Source organism: Phyllostomus discolor, chromosome 5 (assembly GCF_004126475.2).
Source record: "Phyllostomus discolor isolate MPI-MPIP mPhyDis1 chromosome 5, mPhyDis1.pri.v3, whole genome shotgun sequence".
In the NCBI taxonomy this organism is placed as follows: Eukaryota; Metazoa; Chordata; class Mammalia; order Chiroptera; family Phyllostomidae; genus Phyllostomus; species Phyllostomus discolor.
Genome location: NC_040907.2, coordinates 59,884,810 through 59,907,776, shown reverse-complemented (window position 1 = coordinate 59,907,776; position 22,967 = coordinate 59,884,810). Strand labels below are relative to the sequence as shown.

General features: G+C 36.5%; 1 pseudogene; it reads right to left on the bottom strand.

Moving 5' to 3' along the window:
• Nucleotides 1-8,310: 8,310 nt before the first annotated feature.
• On the bottom strand, nucleotides 8,311-10,058 carry LOC114497224 (annotated as a pseudogene).
• Nucleotides 10,059-22,967: the final 12,909 nt, after the last annotated feature.

Below are 22,967 nucleotides of genomic sequence, written 5' to 3'. Positions count from 1 at the left end.
TAAAGAGGAAATTCCAGGATTGATATAATGTTTATCCCTTGAGTAATTTGCATTGGGTAAGATTGTGAGAGTCCCTTAAAATTGTAAAGAAAAAGATTGCTAGAGAGTTTAGACTTGTGATTTTACTTCTATTATTGTCTGTGGTATAGTCTTAGGTACTTGGCTTCAGATAAGTCTTAGGCAGCCATGGGAATTAGCTAGTGCCCCTCTCTTTATGTCCTAAAGTCCTAGCTGTCAAACATAAGCCTAGGTTTAGAGGAAGACCAAATAAGTGATCTTTGCCTAAAGGAGAATGGCTTTAAGACAATAATTGAATGTTAGATTTACAGGAATTCATTTCAGATTTACAGGAATTTCAGATTTTATTTTTATGATGTATTTCAGACTGACTTATATCTTCGGTGAAGAAACACAATTATGTAGTAATCCATAAACAATTAATCTGGTTATTTTCCCAAGGCTCTATGAAAATAGAAAATTCTGGATAAAAACACCCTGTGAATGCATTGCCAAAACAAGAAACAATGCGGCTTTTGATATTTCCCAGCTTTCCCCTATTTTGAGGGCAGTTTGTGACAATGTGTGATAATACCTTGGTAATTTCCATAGGTTTATTACAAAATGTGGAAATTCTGGTCAAGATGGGGGCATAGGCAGATGCAGCTTACTTCTTTGCACAACCACATCAAAATTACAACTAAAATATGGAACTACCATTACTCAGAACCATCAGAAATCAAGTTGAATGGAAATCTGACAACTACAGAATTAAAGAAAATGCATCCGTCCAGACTGGTAGGAAGGGCACAGATGTGGAATGAGCTTCTCCCTCACTCATGTGTGGGGGATAAAAATTCAGGAGGGATCTCTTGGGAGTAAGGTGTCCCAGACTCATACCAGGACTCCAGCCCAGGGTTCCAGTGCCAGGAAGATAATTCCCTACAACTTCTGGCTGCAAAAACCAGGGGGATTGAGTTGGTGGAAGAAACTTCTGGAGCCCCAAGAAGTTCCTCCTAAAGAACCCACACACAGACTCATCTATTCAGATACTCCCTCTGAGCTCCAGCACCAGGGTTGCAGCTTGAAAGGCACCAGTGGTATAAAGAGAAAAACTGAAATGTGGCATCAAGGTGAACAGAATCCATTTACCCTTTTCTAAACCTTCCCCACATACAGTCAGTAGGCTGGTGCCATATCTGAGACTCCAAACTGGCTAACACTCTTTAACCTACCTCGGAGATACCCAGAGACTTGGTCCCACCCAACTTTTGGGCCCACTCAATCTGCTTTTCCTTGGCTCATGCTTCACATCTTCCTAAATTTTATCAAATAAACAATAGCTGGCCTCAGTGAGGCCAAGATCTGACACCAGCAGCAGTCATCAGAGGTTCACATTTAGTCTTCTCCTGGGAATATCCAAGCCCAGCACAACTTTTAGCCATCTCAGATTGCTCAGGCAGGCTGGCCCCAGGCAAAACACAGGTGGGGGCTGACCTTGGCCTGCACCACCCAGGAGACCCTAGGGCCAGTGCACTCAGTATACAGCTACAGAGCATGTAGGATCACCACCACCTTGCCCCTGCACAGCTGAGCCTCCATAGAGGCTCAGAGGGTGGAAGTTGGAGGTAAGTGGTCACAGCCAGTCCTTGCAGCTCACTTATCTGGGCAAATCCTTACCATTGATCTGCCAATAGCAACCACAGCTCAACTACAAGAAGAGGGTGTATTCAATCTACATAAAGGGCACATCTTGAGTACCCAGCTTGGGTGATAGGGGAGGTTATGCTGCTCGACCCTACAGGTACCTATATTAAACCATACTACCAAAATACAGAGTCAAAGCAGCTCTACCTAATCCATGGAAACTAACACAGGGAGGCTGCCAAAATGAGGGGACAAAGAAACATGATCCAAATAAAAGGACAGATAAAAACTCCAGAAAAAGAACTAAACAAAATGAGACAAGCAATCTGTCAGATGCAGAGTTCAAAACACTGACTATAAGGATGCTCAAGGAACTTAGTGAGAACCTCAATGGCATAAAAAAGATCCAGTCAGAAATGAAGGAAACATTATTTAAAATAGGGTACAATTTGCAGGGAAATAGCAGTAGAGTTCATGAAGCTGAGAGTCAAATTAAAAATGTGGAACTTAAGGAAGCAAAAAACAACCAGTCAGAACAACAAGAAGAAAACAGAATCCAAAACAATGAGGATAGTGTAAGTAGCCTCTGAGACAACTTCAAGAGGCCCAACATTTGCATAATAGGGGTGCCAGAAGGATAAGAGAAAGAGTAAGACATTGAAAATCTATTTGAAAAAATAATGAAAGAAAACTTCCCTAATTTGGTGAAGGAAATAGACATGCTAGTCCAGGAAGCACAGACAGTCCCAAACAAGATGGATGCAAATAGACCCACTCCAAGACACACCAAAATTAAAATGTCAAAAGTTAAAGATAAAGAGAGAAACTTAAAAGCAGCAAGAGAAAAGCAGTTAGTTACATACAGCAGAGTTCTCATAAGACTGTCAGTTGATTTCTCAGAAAAAACTTTTCAGGCTATAACGGATGGGCAAGAAATATTCAAAATCATGAAGAATGGGGACCTACAGTCAAGATTTCCCTACCCAGCAAACCTAGCATTTAGAATAGAAAGGCAGATAAGGAGCTTCCCATAGAAGAAAAAACTAAAGGAGTTCATCATCACCAAACCATTATTATATGGAAAGTTAAAGGGATTTATTTTAGAAAAAGAAGAAGATCAAAACTGTGAACAATAAAATGGCAAAAAATACAAATCTCTTTCAACAGTTAAATCTAAAAAACAAACTAAGTAAGCCCAAAGAACGGAGCAAGAATCATGGATAGAGAGAGCATTTTGATGGTTTCCAGATGGGAGTGGGCTGTGGGGGAATGGAGGAAGAGGCGAGGGATTAATAAGTACAATAGGTAGTTACAGAAAAGTTGTGGGGATGTAAAAGACAGTATAGGAAATGGAGTAGTCAGAAAACTTATACTCATGATCAATGCACATGAACAATGGTGGAGATCCCACCATTGCCTGAGGGAGTGGGGCCTGCTGGATGTAGGGGCAGCAAAGGGAAAACAATCAGTACAATTATAATAGCATAATCAATAAAATATAATTAAAAACAAACAAAAAAAACAAAAAAGAAAATGCTAGAGAAGCAGCAAGGGTCACTCTCTGTTCCCTGACCTTGCAGAGATTTCTATTATAGCAAATGTTCAGGAAAATTCACTAAAGGATCTTGTTACAAATATTGGGACTCTTAAGTGAAGTGGTTGGGGTGTTCAGAAATGCACTTACATTAGTTATTTTATTTATTTATTTATTTATTTATTGAAGACCTTATTTATTTATTTTTAGAGAGGGAAAGGGAGGGAGAAAGAAAGGGAAACATCAATGAGTGGTTGCCTCTTGAGCGCCCCCTACTGGGGACCCAGCCAGCAACACAGGCATGTGCCCTGGCTGTGAATTGAACCAGTGACCCTTTGGTCCTCAGGCTGGCACTCAGTCCACTGAGCCACACCACTCAGGGCTCTACATTAGTTATTTTAAACCTTAGTTTCATACATAGAGAAATTACTGTAATTTTTTATAAAATCACAAGCTGCTAAGAACAAGTTATTTTTTATTACAATATTTAATGTTTTATTTTGGATTTATCAAAAGTAAAACAAAAACAGATTTATTGTTATATAATTTATATACAATATAATTCATCCAATTGAAGTATATGATTTAATGATTTTTCACTTGTTTTTTTCTTCTTTATTATTTTGATAATTTGTTCACAAAATTGAGGAATCATCAATAAAATGTAAATCTGGAACATTTTTGTGATAACATTCTCCATTCTCCCTACTACCCATCCCTAGACAAACACTGATCTATATTTTCTGGTTCAGTTGATTTCCAACCATTCTCAACTAATAAAAGGATATAATATGTGATCTTTTTGTGACTAGCTTCTTTACTTAGCACATTTTCAAGTTTCAAACATTTATGGCGTGTGTCAAGACTCCATCCCTTTTTACTGCTCAATGTTTTATTATATCGATATACCTACCACATTTTATTTATTCATTCATCAGTTGATGGACATTTGAGTTGTTTCCACTTTTTGACTATTGTGAAAAATGCTTTTGTGGACATTTATATACAGAAATTTGTAAGGATTTATGTTCTCATTGCTCTTTGGGTTATACCTAGCAATGGAACTACTGTACTGTATGGTAACTTAATGTTTAACATATTGAGAAATGGCCAGTTTTCTAAAGTGGCCACAACATTTTACGTTCCACCCAGCAATGTATGAAAGGGTTAATTTCTCCACATCCTTGCCAACATATATTATTGGCTTTATTGATTTTAGCCATGCTAGTGGTGTGAAGTGGTAACTCACTGTGGTTTTGATATTCATTTCCTTAATAACTAATGAGATTGAAAATCTCTTCATGTTTCTATTGACAATTTGTATACCTTTGGGGTAATGTATATTCAAATAATTTTCCCAGTTTTTATTAGGCACTTGGTTTTTATTATCTAGTTGTTAGTATCCTTTATATATCCTGGATAAAGTTTCTTTATCACATATATGATTTGCAAATACATTCTTGCATGAAGTTCACTGGGTGGTCTTTTCATTTTATTGATGGTATCATTTGTAGAAGTTTTTTCTCACTTTCTTAATCCTTCACCATGCTTCCAAATAAATTATTTGCACTGAAATCCTTTTCTTTGGTAATGCTTTTGGAGGAATTGATCATAGTATTTGACATTTAAAAATACTGATAGGTGGAATACAAGATGGTGGCAGAGTAATTGGCAGCTTCGTTCATCTGGTCTCAGAAATGGACAAGATTTGCAGTCCCAAAACAGAGTGGAGAGTGAGTGAAAATGTCTGTTAGTGAGTGCATATGGAGACAAGAGCATGGGGAGTGTGAGGAGTACTGCAGGGTGCCTGGGTGGCAATGACTTGGGCTTTCTAAGTGGACTCCCAATGCTGCCTATCCCAGAACTCTTGGCTGCACAAAGTTGGGGTTAGTGTAGATTGGCTCAGGATCCATGAGCTACCGGGGCAGTGAGAGAAGTCCTGGGATACGTGAGCTCCAGAAATAACATGGAAGGAGCACACCTGCCCAGGGCTGAAGATCTCTGGAGGGAGTGGGGTCAGCAAGCTGCCACCGTCCTGTGTTATAGTATAGCTGCAGGGCTCTTCCCAATACCAACTGGAAAAGATGCTGAGAGAAACTTTAACTAAAACTATCAGAGGCTCTGAAAAAAGGTGGCCAGCCCTGACCATGGATGACTGTGAGTTTTCTTGGGAGGGAGAGAGTGTGGGGAGCAGGACCCTCAGGGACCAGTGCTATAGCATGGGGCCATAATGAAACTCTTTTAAAAGGGGAGCTGAGGCAAGATCTGAGGTTCAGCAAGGATCTGGGGCTTGCATGCCTGTGCATGCAGGCAGGTTGCAGAGGCTTTGCTAACCAAAAACTCAGAGGCAGAGAATACATGGAAGGAATGAAAGGACCTGATCCAGCATGGTTCGCAAGCAAAGGGCCACTCAGAGTGGAGAATTTGGGCTGAACTTCCTGTGAGAGAGCAGAAGGTTTAGGTCCAGAAGACAGGAGCTGATGCCTGAGATTTGTTCCAGTCAGCCATACCCTTTCACAGACAACTGAACCCAAACCCCACCTGTGGGATTACAGGATCTGTGTATCAGCAAGGCCAGGCTCAGAAGTTTCCTGCTGTATATAGTTCCTCAGGGGAACGAAGAAAAAGCACACAGATAAGGCCCTTTGCCAGATATTATGTTCAGCACAGCTCCTCAGGCCCCAATCTACTAAAAACAACAGAGCAGAAAAAAATAGAGACAGGCATAAGAAGGCACTATCTTCTCTTCTACATAGACGTTTAACATTCATTTCATATCCTCCAGGTTTGGGAATAATATAGCATCAGGTTTTATAATATAGTTCATTTCAAATCTCATATATTGCTCTTCCCTTCTCTTACTCCATACTACCTCCTTCCTCCCTCTTTGTGTTTTTGTTTTAAACTTTCTCTTTTGCTATGATTTGTTTCTGTTCCTCACTCTTACTATTGCTCCCCCTCCAGCCACTCAAAACCATTTGTTATTGTCATTATCATCTAACATGACTTTTTCCCATTCTTAAAATACCCTTACTGTCTCCACCTTTATCAATCATTGCTTGTAGTTTGTGGATAAGGAGGTTGTTGTTACAGTTCTTCAATTTTATTTCTAGACAGTCACTATCTTTATATTTCAAATCTCAAATTTCACCATTCCCCTCTCCTACTCCATTTAGCCTTCTTCCTGCACTTACTTTCCTCCTTTTCGTTTTGAATGTTAATTTTTTCCTGCCTTAGCCATGTTTTCATTTCACAGTCTTAATATTCCTTCTCCCTCTGTCCCCTCAGAAGAACTTCTCTTTCCTCTAAACATCTATTAATCTCTTATTTCTTTTGTTTTTCCCTCTAATTCCCATCCCACATATATAAATCTCAGCTCATTGGTTGTTGATATTGCTGTGGGGGATCTTTTCCTACAATTAGGTCCCTATTATTTGATACAAACACACACACACACACACACACACACACACACACGTTCTTTAAACTGCGGTTTTGACCTAACACTATATGCTTCTCTTCTCTTACTCCATTCCACCTTCCCTCCTCCCTTTGTGATTTATGCAGTAAATTTTACTTTCTTTCCCTCTTTGCCTCGTCTTTATTTTCTACTTTTATTATTGCCCCTCCCTCTACCCTTGCAAAATCTCTTTCTTTCAGTTAGTCATCTCATACTCATTTTTCCTTTCTTATGATAGTCATTCTCTTAATACTTTATTAATATTGGCTCATTTGCTGTTAATAGTGTAATTGGGGTGGGGGTTATTTTTAAGGTGTGGGCCTGTTTCCTGGGATATTTGGCTATTTTCTGGCAACTCCTGTACAAAGTATACATTACATGGTGGGTGGAGTGACTCTCAGTCAGTCAGTTGGAAGGAAGAGCCCACCAAGGAATATTTCAAAAACAACCAAAAATGAACTACAACTAGAGGTACCACATAAATAGCATAAAGGGCATCCCAAGAGCACCAAGCTCAGGTAATCAAGGAGACTGCAGCACTGAGTCTCACATGTCTCCTACCATAGAAGATCACCACATGAAGTTAGATCAATCTTACATGGAGTCAAAGCAGATCAATCTTACATGGAGAAACAAACAAGAACCACCACCTAAATTGGGAAGACATAGAAACAACCCCCAACCAAAAGGAAATGAATAATTCCCAGAAAGACTGCTAAATTAAATTGAGGCAACGAAACTATTAAACATCAAGTTCAAAATAATTCTCATAAGGATGCTCACGGAGCTCTGTGAGAACTTCAGAGAACTCCAGGGAAGCTTCAAGGAACATACTGTGAATTACACCAGCCTCAAAAATGATATGAAAACTATCAATAAAAGCCAGGCAGAAATGAAAAATACAATATGTGATATGAAGAACAAAGTAGAAGAAATTAAAAATAGCTTAGATGATTCAGAGGATCAAATCAGTGAGCTGGGGGACAGGGTAGAAAAAAATTCCCAGACAGAACAGCAAAATGAAAAAAGACAAAAAGAATGAGGAGGGGCTAAGGGAGCTGCAGGACAATGTGAAATGTAATATCTGTGTAATACTGTTACCAGAAAGAGAAGAAAAATAGCAAGGGATAGAAAACCTGTTTGAAAAGTAATGACAGAAAACTTCCCTAACTTGATGAGAGAAAAAGTCACACAAGTTTAGGAAACACAGAGGACCCCCATCAAGATGAACCCAAAGAGGCCCATTCCAAGACACATCATAATTATAATGGCAAAACTCAGAGACAAAAAGAGAATCTTAAAGGCAGCAAGGGAGAAAAATCTAGAAATAGACAAGGGAGCCTCAATAAGACTATCTGCTGATTACACAACAGAAACTCTACAAACCAGAAGGAAATAGCAAGAAATATTCCAAGTAATGAAGAGCAAAGGCCTTCAACTAAGACTGTTCTACTCAGCATGGCTCTCATTTAAAATGGAAGGCAAAACAAGGAGTTTCCCAGACAAAAGAAGGCTAAAAGAATACATCACCACCAAAATAGCATTGCAAGACATGCTAAAAGGACTGCTTTAAGAAGATGAAGGAACAAAGTGAGAGAGAGAGGAACACAGGTACAAAGAGGAAAAATGGAAATGAATAAATACTTATCAACAATAACTTTGCTTTTTTCATATTGAACTTTGTTTTAATGGGTCTCAAAATTCTGTGTTAGATTTTGGTCAAGCTGTTTACATTAAAAAGTACTGATTTTAAAAACTAATAACTTGAAAACTTTTACACACACACACACACACACACACACAAACCAAATGGTCCACAAAATATTCTCCTTTCCTTCTGAAGGTTTTATGATGCATTGTAATCATTAACCAGTCCCTTACTATTAAACATATCTGGCCAATTGAGACAAACAGTTCTGGGACTGTTCTTCCACCACTGATTAAGACTGGGGTAGCAGGTGTTGGGTATACTATTCATTTAGCCTCTGAGCTTTCTGGGAAGACTTGGTGATTTTGTCAGCTCCAGCTGCCTTCTTGTCCTCTGCTTTGATGACACCAACAGTAACTGTCTGTCTCATGTCATCAACAGCTAAGTGGCCCATAGGAGGATAGTCAGAGGAGCTCTCAACACACATGAGCTTGCCAGGAACCATATCAATGATGACAGCATCACCAGATTTAAAAAAAAAAAAAAACTTTGGCCCATCTTCCAGCTTTTCCCAAGATCAATTTTCTTCTTCAGCTCAGCAAATTTTCAAGCAACATGAGATGCGATACAATCCAAAACATGTGCATATGCAGCACTGATCTCGCCTGGATAGTTGAAGATAACAACCTGAGCTGTGAAGCCAGCTGCTTCCATTGGTGGGTCATTTTTGCTGTCACCAGCCACATTGCTACAATGAATATCTTTGACAGACACATTCCTGACATTAAAGCCTACATTGTCTCCAGGAAGAGCTTCATTCAAGGCTTCATAGAGCAGTTCAACAGACTTTTCTTCAGTTATAACACTGACTGGAGCAAAGGTGACCATCATGCCATGTTTGAGAATACTGATCTCCATTTAATCCAGAGGACAGTATCAATACCACCAATTTTGTAGACATCCTGAAGGAACAGACACAGGGGCATGTCAACTGGATGAGTTGGTGGTAAAATACAACCCAAATCTTCAAGCAGTGTGATTCCACTGGTACTGACATCTTTATGGGTGATTTTCCATCCCTTGAACCAAGGAATGTTAGTACTTAGCTCCAGCATGTCGTTGCAATTCCAATAAGAAATTGGCACAAATGTGTGTCAAGGTTGTAGCCAAGTTTCTTAATGTAGGTGCTGACTTCTTAACACTTTCCTTATATCTCTTCTAGTTGTAGGGCACTTCAGTGGAATCCATTTTGTTAACATCAACAATCAGCTGTTGCACACCCAATGTGTAAGCCAGAAGGGCATGTTTATGGTCTGCCCATTCATGGAGATACCTGCTTTGAATTCACTAACACCAGCAGCAACAATAAGGAAAGTACAATCAGCCTGAGATGTGCCTATAATCATGCTTTTGATAAAGTCTCTGTGTCCTGGGACATCATGATGGTCACATAATTCTCAATGGTTTTGAATTTCCACAGGTATATATCAATGGTGATACCATGCTCACATTCAACTTTCAGTTTATTAAACATCCAGGTATACTTGAAGGAGCACTTCCCCATCTCAGCAGCCTTCTTCTCAAAATTTTCAATGTCTTTTTTTGTTGTTGTTGATACCACTACATTTGTAGATGAGATGGCCAGTAGTAGTACACTTGCTAAAATCTATAAGTTCAATAACCACAATGTTGACGTGAGTCTTTTCCTTTCCCATTTTGGCTTTGATTTAGTGGTGGTTTTCACAACACCTGTGTTCTGGTAATAAACCAGATATGAAAAAAGATCAATAATAACTTTTAATATAAATGGATTAAATGTTCCAATCAAAAGACATAGAGTAGCTGAATGAATAAGAAAACATGACCTGCATATATGCTACCTACAGGAGACCCACTGAAGAACAAAAGACCTATACAGACTAAAATTGAAGGGTTGGAAAAATATTCCAAGATAATGGACAGGAAAAAATGCCAGGGTAACAAAACTTATATCAGACAAAATAGATTTAAAAACAAAGGCCATAAAAAGAGACAGAGAAAGACACTTCATAATACTTAAGGGTAGAATCCATCAAGAAGATATAAACATTGTAAACATATCTGCACCTAACATAGGAGCACTCAAATATATAAGGAAAATCTTATAGGACTTCAAGAAAGATATAACAAAAACACACTTATAATAGGGGCTCTTTACACCCCACTATCAACAATGGATAGATCATCCAAGCAAAGAATCAACAAGGATATTATGCCACCAAATGATACTCTATATCAAATGGACTTAACTGATATAGAACTTTTCATCCCAAAGAAGTAAAATATACATTCTTTTCAAATGCACATGAAACATTTTCAAAGATAGACCACATGATAGGACACAAAACAAACCTCCACAGATTCAAAAAAAAATTGAAATTATATCAAACATTTTCTTGGGTCACAATGGATTGAAATTAGAAACCAACCTCAAGGAAAAAACCCAAAGACAGTCAAATTAATGTAGACTTAATAACACATTATTAGACAGTGAATGGGTGAACAATGAGATTGAGGAAGAAATTAAAAAAATATCTGGAAACAAATAAAAATGAACATACAACAGACCAGAACCTATGGGACACAGTGAAAGCAATCCTGAGATTGAAGTTCATACCAATACAGGTCTACTTAAAGACTGAAAATTTCAAATAAACAACCTAACCCTACAACTTAAAGAATTAGGGAAACAACAACAAACACAGCCCAGAGTGAAACAAAGGAAGGAAATAATCAAGATTAGAGAAAAGTTAAATGACACAGAGACTAAAAGAACAATTCAAGTGATCGATAAATCCAAGTTGGTTCTTTGAAAAAATAAAATCAACAAACCTTTAACTAGATTCCTTAGGAAACAGAGAGAGAGAGAGAGAGAGAGAGAGAGAGAGAGAGAAGACCCAAATAAATAAAATCAGAAATGAAAGAGGAGAAATTACTACTGATACCACAGAAATATAAAGGATTATAAGAAATTACTACTAACAACTATGTACTAAGAAATTTCACAACCTGGGCAAAACACACAATTTATAAAAAAACATATAATCCTCGAAATATGAGTCAAGAAGAAGCAGAAAGCCTAAATAGACCTATAACAGCTAGTAAAATTGAACCAGTAATAAAAATAAAAACTCCTAGCACACAAAGCCCTGGACCAGACAGTTTCACAGGAGAATTTTACAAAACATTTAAGGAAAAGTTAACCACAATCCTTCTCAAACTATTCCAAAAAAAATCCAAGAAGAGGGAAAATACCCAAACTCTTTTTATGAGCTCAACATTATCCTAATTCCAAAACCTGATAAAGACATAAGAGAGAAAGAAAACTATAGGCCAATATTGCTGATGAACATAGGTGCTAAAATCCTCAACAAAATATTGGGAATCCACTTCCAGCAATATATTAAAAAGATCATACACCAAAATCAAGTGGGATTCATCCCAGGGATGCAAGAATGGTACAACATTCACAAATCAATACATGTAATACATCACATAAACAAAATGAAAGACAAAACTTGCATGATCATATCAATAGACACTGAGAAAGCATTTTATAAGATACAGCACCCATTTATAATAAAACACTCAGCAAAATGGGAGTAGAAGAAGCATACCTAAACATAATAAAGGCCATATATGAGAAACCTACCACACTCAATGAACAAAAACAAAAAATATTCCCCCTAACATCAGGAGCAATACAAGGGTGTCTGCTTTCCCCACTTTCAGCATTTATTCTATACAGCAATGAAAGTTCTAGCCACAGTAATCAGATAAGAAAAAGAAATAGAAGACATCCAAATTGGAAAAGAAGAAGTACAACTGTCATTGCTTGCAGATGACATAATAGTGTGCATAGAAAACACTATAGATTCCACCAAAAAAAAATTGACCTAATAAGTGAATTTGGCAAAAACAGCAAGATACAAAGTCAATATTCAGAAATTAAAGGCATTTTTGTATACTGATGATAAAATATCAGAAAAACAAATTAGGAAATTATCGCATTTGACATAGCAACAAGGAAACTAAAGTACCTAGGAATAAATTTAACCAATGAGGTAAAAGACCTGTACTCAGAAAAATACACAACACTGAAAAAAGAAATTAAGGAAGACACAAATAAATAGAAGCATGTACTGTGTTTATGCATTGGAAGAATTAACATCATCAAAATGTGCATACTACCCAAAGCAATTTATTGATTCAACACAACCCCTATTAGAATACCTATGACATATTTCACAGATATGGAATAAATGTCAAAAATTTACATGGGACCATAAATCACCCCAAGTAGCCACAGCAATTTTGATAAAGAAGAACAAAGTTGGAGGATCACAATACCTGATATCAAACTTCATTAGAAGGCCACTGTAATCAGAACAGTCTGGTGCTGGCATAAGAACTGATACATATATCAATGGAACAGAATAGAGAGCCCAGAAATAAACCCATGTCTCTATAGTCAATGAATATTTGACAAAGGAGGCAGGAACATAAATGGAGTAAAAATAACCTTGTCAATAAATGGTGTTGGAGATCTAGACAGGTACATGGAAAAAAATGAAACTAGACCACCAACTTATACCATACACCAAAATAAATTTAAGATGGATAAAATACTTAAATATGTCATGACATCATAAAAGTCCTAGAGAAGAACATAGGAAAATTTCAGACATCCCACGCAACAACAGTTTCACTGATACATCCTGTAGGGAAAGGACTAGAAAAGAAAGAGTGAACAAATGGAACTACATCAAATTAAAAATCTTCTGCACAACTAAAGAAAACATCAGCAGAATAAAAAGGGAACCAACCGTATGAGAAAATATATTTGCTAATGATACCTCAGACAAGGGTTTGATCTCCAGAATAGATAAAGAATACACAGGACTCCACTCCAGGAAAACAAACAATCCAATTAAAAAAAACAGATACTTTTCCAAGGAGGACACAAAGGGCTCATAGACAAATGAAGAAATGCTCAACATCACTAGCCATCAGAGAGATACATGTTAAAACCACAGTGAGATACCACTTCACACCAGTCAGAATGACCATCATTAACAAATCAACAAACAACAAGTGCTGTTGAGGTTGAGGAGAGAAGGGAACCAATCCTACTGCAATGTTAGTGGGAATGCAGACTAGTGCAGCCACTGTGGAAAACAGTATGGAATTTCCTAAAAATAAACTAAAGATGGGACTGCCTTTTGATCCAGCAATTCCACTGCTGGGATTATACCCTAAGAACCTTGAAACACTAATTCAGAAGAACCTATGCACCCTTATGTTCATGGAAGCATTATTTACAATAGTCAAGTGCTGGAAACAGCCAAAGTGCCCATCAGTAAATGAATGTATATCGAAAAACTATGGTACATTTATACACAATGGAATACTATGCAGCACAAAGAAAGAAGGAACTCCTATCTTTTGCAACAGCATGGATAGAACTGGAGAGCATTATGCTAAGTGAAATAAGCCATTTGATCTCACCTATAAGTGGAACCTAATGAACAAAACAAACAAGTGAGCAAAATAGGACCAGAGACATGAAAATAAAGAACAAACTTACAGGGACCAGAGGGGAGGGAGAGGGGGATAACGGGAGAAAGAAAGGGGGATATCATCAAGAAACATGTGTAAAGGTCCCATGGGCATAGACAACAGGATAGGAATTGACTGTGGGCAAGTGGGGTAGGGCAGGAAAGAGCAACAGGGAAAAGTGGGACAACTGTAACTGAACAACAAAAAAAATTCTGATAGGTTATCATTTTACTCTTATTTAAGAAATAATGAGCTTTGGCTGGTGTGGCTCAGTGGATTGAGTGCCAGCCTGCAAACCAAAAGGTCATGGGTTTGATTCCCAGCCAGGGCACATGCCTGGGTTGTGGGCCAGGTCCCCAGTAGGGGGCATGGGAGAGGCAACCACACATTGAGGTTTCTCTCTCCCTCATTCTCCCCCCTTCCCTTCTCTCAATAAATAAATAAATAAATAAAATTGTTTAAAAAAAGATAATGAAAAGGGTATTCCTCAGATACAACTTCATTATCTTCCTTTATTTGAAATCAGAGGCCAACATTTTACTTTATTCAATTATTAAATCTGAATTAAAATAAATCCATATTCATTGATGCTAGATGAGTATAAAAATCTATGTCATATTTCTTATCCATGTTCACATTCTAGCAATAAAATTTTATATTTAACCTGAAATCTTTAATACTTTTATTTTTGTAAGAAGTATTTTTGGTTGGAAAGAGTGTTTAAGCCTTGGCCATTCCAATTAAGGGATGTCTCACTGCTAAGAAACCAAACCAAACAAAACTGTGAAACAACACATGAAACTATTGGCTTCTCTCTCATTTCTACTATTTTGCAAGGTAAAAAAGACATAAGTAACTAAATGTACGCTGATCATAACACAAAAGCATAATAGTCTTCCTACAGTAAGTGTTCACTAAAACTTTGCTGCATGAAGTTTGACAAAACTGTAGTGTCCAGGTAAATGAAAGGAAGAAAATAACTGAAGAATACATCATTGAAAGTCAGCACTTGTTATATCGAAAAGTTACTCTGTTAAGGAAGAAGTGATCTAAATGGTTCAGAGCAGAAACCAAAACTTATTTGGTAAAAGGAGAGAAATCAAGAAAATTAAAAAAAATAAATTTTAGTTTTTTAACTAAAGTTTTCCTTTCAAAACTGGAAGAAATTCCTAGATACATAGTAACCTTAAAATATTTGACAAATTCAGGTTATTCTTATGCCAATACACTGATAAAGGAGCCACAGGGCTGTCTGAAATGCAGTTCAAAGGGGACTGAGCACACGGAAGACCCTGGGGTGGTTTTAAATGACCAAGGGATCCATTGAATAAACTCACAAGGCCTCCTAAGATTATTAAAATAGGTTCACAGATAAATTAATTTCATAACTTTGCCCTTGAAATGTGTTTGTGTCTGTTAATGACCTTCAATAAAGACATTTCAGAAAGGGTGGTGGTAGAATGCCAACATAAAGAAGCATAGGAACTCCATGGAGGTCCGAGCTGCAGTGCCCAGGAACTAGTCCATTTGAGCTTCTGTTTTGTGTTTTCTCTTTAAGATAGTATCCCCTCATCTGCAGTTTTACTTTTCATGGTTGTAGTCAACAATAGTACAAAAATATTAAATGAAACCTATAAGTGCAACCTAATTGACAAAACAAACAAGCAAGTGAAATATAACCAGAGACATAGAAATAAAGAATAAACTGACAGTAACCAGATGGGAGGTGGGAAGGGATAATGGGGGAAAATAGGGGATGTTCCATCAAGGAACATGTATAAAGGACACATGGACAATGCCAAAGGGGGTAGGTTTGAGGGTCAGAGGTGGGGATGGGTGTGGTGGGCAGACATGGTGGGATGAAAATGGAGATAACTGTACCTGAACAACAGTACAAAATATATAAATAAATAGAAAAAATACAGAACCAAACAGTTCATAAGTTTTAAATCTCACACTGTTCTGAGTAGTGTGATGAAATCTCATGCCATTCCAATCACTCCTGCCCAGGACTGGAATCATTCTGCTATGTGGCATATTTACTGTGTGGTATTGTACAGTAAGATATTTTGAGGGAAAGTCCACATTCATGTAACTTTTACTATAGTACATTGTTATATTTTATTATTCATTATTGTGCCAAATTTAGAAGTTAAACTTCATTATAGGTATGCATGAATAGAAAAAAGCAAGCATAGTACTTATGGAGTTGGTACTATCTGCTGTTTCAGGCATTCACAGGAAGTGCCTGAACTTGGAACTTATGCCCCACTTATATAAGGAGGGACCACTGTATATGCTCTAAGCACCTTTGTGGAGGGTATACGTTTTTCCTACAAAGTGGATGCTGAGCAGACTGGTTTTATCATGAACCGATCAGAACCTGCATATGCTTCTTAATCCACCATTCACTTTGACTAACAATCCCCAGTCCCTAAAAACTTACATAAAAAGACAGTTAAGAAATACAGTTTTAAAATGTCTCCTATAGGAGTTAGAAATATTTACCACCCCAAGTTCAGTTTTCTGTAGTAGCATGTAATTAGATGGCACTTCCTACTTAAGAAAGGCAACATTCTATTAAGTTGAGAAAAGAAAACTGTCAGCAAAATGTGGATTATTCATTTTGTGAATTCAAGCATCTTGATTTGAATGAACTGCTTTATAAAATGTAGGAACAAGGGAGGCAGATGAAAACAATTGCAAAATCTTGATGAATTATACTGTTTGGAGAATTAAATTTTTAATGTTAACTAAGAAAAACTTGTGAAGCTAATGCAGTCTGAAAAAGAACACTATCAAAGATTCCCTTCTAGGCAGAGTGCCAGACAGCTCCAGCCAGCTTTCCACAGCAATACCTTCGGGCTTTATTTAAATTGAAATAAAGCCTGTCGTCTTAGCATTAGCTGGCACAATGAAATGCACAGCTTCTTGCTCAATCCCAACACTAGTCCAACAACTGCATCTAGTGATATATGTTTGCAAGTATATATGCCATAGTGTTTTTACATAGCTTGCCAAAGGTTATTATTAAACTCATTATTTATCTAAAAGTAAAATAAATGAATGAATATATATATGACTAAATAAATTAATAATACCTGGAAATTAACAGTTCCCTTGCTAAAAGTATAGTTGGAAGTTAAAATATCTGGAAAGGAAATGGATATATCATGGAAATTAAGTTGACCTAATTGGAATCTTATGGACTTATTCCTTCAAGTGACACACTTTTTTTTTTTACTGGTAATACAATCAATAATCTTTTCTCCAATTTATTTATTTATTTTTATTATTTTTTAAGATTTTATTTATTCATTTTTGGAAGAGAGAGAGAAACAGCAATTTGTGGTTGCCTCTCACATGACCCCCACCAGGGACCTGGCCTGCAACCCAGGCATGTGCCCTGGACTGGGAATCGAACTGACAGCTACTTGGTTCACAGGCCAGCACTCAACCACTGAGCCACACCAACCAGGGATCCAATTTAATTCTTGATGTCTTAAGGGACTCTGGAGACCCTTAAGTTACTCAAGTGGATTTGCATTTTGTAAGATTCCTCTATTCTCTGTTTTGCTTAAGGATGGACCCTCAGTCCAAGGGTCATTACACTGTTTTAAACAAGTATGCTGTGTCCACACAACTGATCTATTCATAAAGTTTGCAGCTCTACACATCAAGCACAATTATGGTTATCATAACCCCCTTATTGTATACATTATTGAAATGTCTCCTCTTTACTTTTTATGAGTGAATTTTGCCTTTTTACAGTGCCAAAATTTAAAAATCATTATTTTGCCTTTCTATATAGCATATGCACACTATCAAAGAATATTTCCAACACAAGAAGATTTTAAATGTAATTTTGTATTGAAAACAGAAATAATCTACCACTGTATAAAAACCGCAATTGCTTAGGAACTTTGTTTTGATATCAATATGTTTTACTAATGCACTTGCAAATAAATAGTTTTATTTATAATTTTTCATAATGTATTATAGTATTTTAATGGTCATTTTATTCTGTTACTTAATCAGTAATTATTATCTGCCATGTGCAAAATAATATGCACTTGGTATGGAGAAAGCTAATTTCAGTATCAAGCAAAGCTGATCCTCTAAGGCTCTTGAAATTTACTAGGGCATTAAAGACTTAGAAAACAAACTAAGAGCAAACTAGAAATGAAAAGGAATGGGATTACTAACATTTTTATTTATTTTTATTTATTTTTATTTTTTAATTTTTTAAATCTTTTTTTATAGTTAACATTTTCTCTCTTTTTTTAAGATTTTATTTATTTATTTAAAGAGAGGGAAGGGAGGGAGAAAGAGAGAGAGAGAGAAACATCAATGTGCAGTTGCTGGGGGTCATGGCCTGCAACCCAGGCATGTATCCTGACTGGGAATCGAACCTGCGACAATTTGGTTCACAGCCCGCGCTCAATCCACTGAGCTACGCCAGCCAAGGCACATTTTTATTTTTAATTTTTTTTAATTTTATTTATTTATTTTTAGATAAGAGAGGAAGGGAGGGAGAAATAGACTGGAGAAACATCGGTCAGTTGCTTCTTCTGATGCCCCCAACAAGGTGCCAAACCTGGAACCCAGGCATGTGCATTGATGGAAAACCAAACCTGTGACTTCAGTTTGCAGGATGATGCCCAAGCCACTGAGCCACACCAATCAAGGCATTATTCACATTTTTAGAGTACTATTCTAATATTATCATTTGAGCCAGATCCTGAAAAATAGAGACTCAGAAATGGGTATAGAATGGCAGAAACTGCCTTTTGGAGGGCAATATATGGATATGCAGAGAAATTCCTAGCAAGATGAGGGGTAAAATTTGAGTAAGTTTTTTTTTTGGAATATAGGACAAATATAGAAGAACAATAGCAGACAAACCAGGGAGAGAAAACAGGTTGTCAGTGATGGCCAGTTTACAAAGAGACGCACTTAAGTTAACACAAAGGATTTTGAAGAACAGAGTAATATTGAACATGAACCTCAACGATTCTTCTTCCTAGTGTGTCTTCACTTATAGCACATCATTGAGAAATTGAAACTACAATACATCTCCTATAATTTCTTGCACCTAACTTTCAATATACAAATTAACTGCCTTCATATAGATTCCTTTGCACTTGATTTGGAAATGGAAGTTAGTGTGACCCTTGTCTCCCTGTTGGCTGTTTCTGTCATGCATGGTCATGGACGCACTGGGAATTTCTACAATAGCATTTCAAGGTCAAGTTACTAGTTGTGGGTGTAAAGAGACAGTTGCCACAATAGCTGCAATGGCTTCCTAATTCCTTAATTTTAACTTTAATACAGTCCTCCTGAATTTTCTCTCTAATCCTGGAAGAGGTAGTATTCTTAATGAGCTTTCTGTGGTGTGATCCAAAGGGTTATGAGATCTGGAGGCCAGGATAGGGCCCACTTTTGCAACTCATCAAAGCTTATTGTGAGTTTATGATTTCATATATAAAATCATTTTTCTACAGATAAATACAATAGGTTATGATGTCTGCCCTTGAGACCTGTCTGATCAACAGTAAAAAGACTTTTATTAATATTTTATATTGATTTTTAGTATAAAATTTAGAAAACTATGCTTGAAATCTGTGAACTTAAGTCTAATATAACTTCTGAATAGCATTAATGTACCTCCTTGTATAGTTTGTCTCTACTGGAGAATTTATCTGAATAAATTATTGATTATTCTTCAGCTTTAATTATATAGATTAGCATACAATTTTAGTGTTCAGTGTTCTATTAAGATAATCAATACTATTCCATATAATAAAACCTTAACCTTCTAAAAAAATTCAGTAAATAAGAATTCTAGCTAGAAAATTTTCCTAAGTAGCCAAAGGCTTTAGTCATTACAATATATAGATACATAGTTCTACAAAGGGGGACCCAAAACATCAGAATTATCTTCTGGAGAGCTGGCACCTCGTATTGTAGGCTTCCACAGCTAGCTCAGTGTTCTAGGAATCCATCTGAATCAGTGTACCAGATGGTGTTGTTGTGGGAGGCTGCATCAGGCTTCAGTCATTTTTTTTTGAAAGACTCTTTCAGTGCTTTTGACCATTTCATGTTGGGGGATTTAGAGCTCACCTGGGGGATGGAACTCGCCATTCCATGCCGAGTGTTTAGCAGGGCCCCACACCCCATTCTCTCTATTCACCAGATCTTGCCCTGACAGACTTCATTTTCCTGGATGAAAAAAAGTCCTCAAAGGGAAACATTTTGCCAATTTGGAAGAGGTGAAACAAAAAATGGCAAAATCACTAAAAGGCATTAAAACTGATGAGTTTAAAAACTGTTTTGCACAGTGGAAAAAAAAGTCTCAATAGGTGTATTGCATCAAATGGAGAGTACTTTGAAGGTGACTAAAGTTTAAACATGTTAGAATAAATATACATTTTTTATAAATAAATTCTAGCTTTTTGGGTTCCTCCCTTGTACATCTATATACAACTATTATCCAATCACAAAATAATAACATTGTTGAAAATAATATGCAAAACAGAATAAAATACAAAATGAGAATTTCATAATTTTACTTTATAAATATACCTGCTATAATTTTTTAGCAATTATATTGTCCTTTGCAATGATGAATATTTATTTTTATGTTGCTCTATAACATATTTTTAAGTAAAATGAACCATGTCTTATGCTACATCATAAATATGTAACATTAATAACCATCCCTTTTTTGTTGTCTATTACATTAATTTACACTTATTTATAGCAAAGACCCTTGTGACATTTCTGGGATGTTTAAATTTAAACCATTTCATGGACGTTGTCCTAACTAAATCCAACGTGCATCTGCCTATGAAATAAATATGTGTATGCAATTAGTTATGCCTTGATAACACTGGGTAGCCTAAGAATAATTGTCACTGTATGTGCTATAGAGAAGATGGAGTTAATACATGGGGTGGAAATCAGTGTCTATGACATGGTTTCTTAAAACAAAATCTTTAATACCTCACACTCAAAACAAGGTTCTTCTTCACTCATGAACTTTGCACCATTCACAGCATTTTCAAACTGTGAATGTTGCCCCAGTATATCACAGGCACCTTCATCTTGTATATCTGTTCTTCTGTCTTTTCACACTGCATATCATTAATGAGCATGCAAGAGACATCACTGCTCTTCTCCAAAAATCATATACTAATGTTTCTGATAAGGTTTACCCAATGTCACAAAGATATCTCAAAGTAAAATAACAGCTTTTATTTTCACTTCTGTTAAAGCTGGATTAAAGTATTTTACTTGGCCCCAAGGACAAACACTGTTACAAACCTTTCCAAACTCACCTTCTAAATTAATATTGAAATACACTACCAGAAGAGACTGAGCTGAATGGAGATTACAGCCTGCTCACAAACCTATGTTGTATCTTTTTGTTTATTTTATTTGTTAAAACTTTTGCTTTAAAATGCTTTTAAACCTACCTAAAAATTAGCACGAATAATACAAAAAATTTCTTTATGTTTTTCACCAGGTTCTCAAGTAGTTAATATACTATATTTGCCTTATCATTCAATTTTTATATATATTAATATGTATTCTTTTTCTTGACCATTTGAAAGCAGTGTGTATTTTCTTAAAACAAGGGTATTCTCCCTTTATAACCACAAGAGGATCATCAAACTCAGAAAATTAACAACGTCTTACTACCCTCTAACCTGCTGACCCCATTTAAGTTACTCAATTTTCTCATTAACATTCTTTAGAAATTTAGGATTCAATGGAATATGATGTGTTACATTCACTACTTATTTCAATGTTCCAAATGTCACAGATGTGGCAGCAGAAACAACCTTAAATTGACTCCTGTGTCTTTTCGACACAATTGCAGGAAGATGCCCCTTGTTCTTTGATTAGGGCCTTTCTTCTGGCACAGAATGGTGTTCCAGGTTATCTTATCACGTTCTGATCCAGGTCTGAATCAGTCATTTATCCAAGAAGCTCTGGTTTATTTTACTCAAGAGATAAATTTAGGGACAAGATGCACATGATAGGTTTTCTCATTCTACTGGGGCGTTCTTGCTTCTGGGGTGTCAGCAAGCAAAGCTAGGAGATAAATGTATAAACCATACACACATATCCATGTGCAGGAGTGGGCAAGATAGATGAAATTACCAACCATCATTACCTAAAAGATAAATAATAAGTTAGGGTACTAAATAATAAGAAAAATAATAAGAAAAATAAATAATGTAAAATTAATAAATAACATGAGACTAAAATCTTTTGCATACTCGCAATTATAAAACTACTATTGCCAAACCCTGTGTTTGTTTACATCGATGCTATATCTGTATATTTATCTGATATCTGTATGTTTAATATATCATAACTGATATGTTAAAAATGGGTTTGTACCAATATTTTCATTTTTAATTCAACATCTTAGGTTTTTGTTCTACCTTTCTCCTTTCTATATTTGTTACTCTTTTTTAGAAATATTAGAAAGATGATTTCTATTATCTCCAATAGAATGGGGTGGACTTACAACTTTTCTAAATCTTTAATCAAAATATGAAATCAGTTAATTAAAAACAATAAAAATCTGACATGACTAGAGTGACTCAGTGGATTGAGCACTGGCCTGTGAACCAAAGGATTGTTGGTTTGATCCCCAGGCAGGACATAAGCCTGTATTGCAGGCCAGGTTCCCATTTGGGAGTATGTGAGAGGCAACCACACACTGATGTTTCTCTCCTTCTCTTCCTCCCACCCCTTCTCTAAAAATAAATAAATAGAATCTTTAAAAACAACAAAAATCTGTCCAGTATCTCCTTACTCTCCCTTTCTCTCGTTGGTATGACGGTAGAAGGGCCCCATATTTAATGTTGTCTGCAGAATGGGGTAGGGTAGGACTATTGTCAATACTGCAACACCTGTGCTCAATACATTTTACTAAGTATGTGGTGCACATAAGGTGTTCTGCTAGGTATTTGGGAGTGGCTTAGATCTAGCTGTATTCATGTTTTTTCTTTTTTGCCAGTATATTTAATTTTGTCTTATTAAATACATTTTTTTCTTACCTGTCT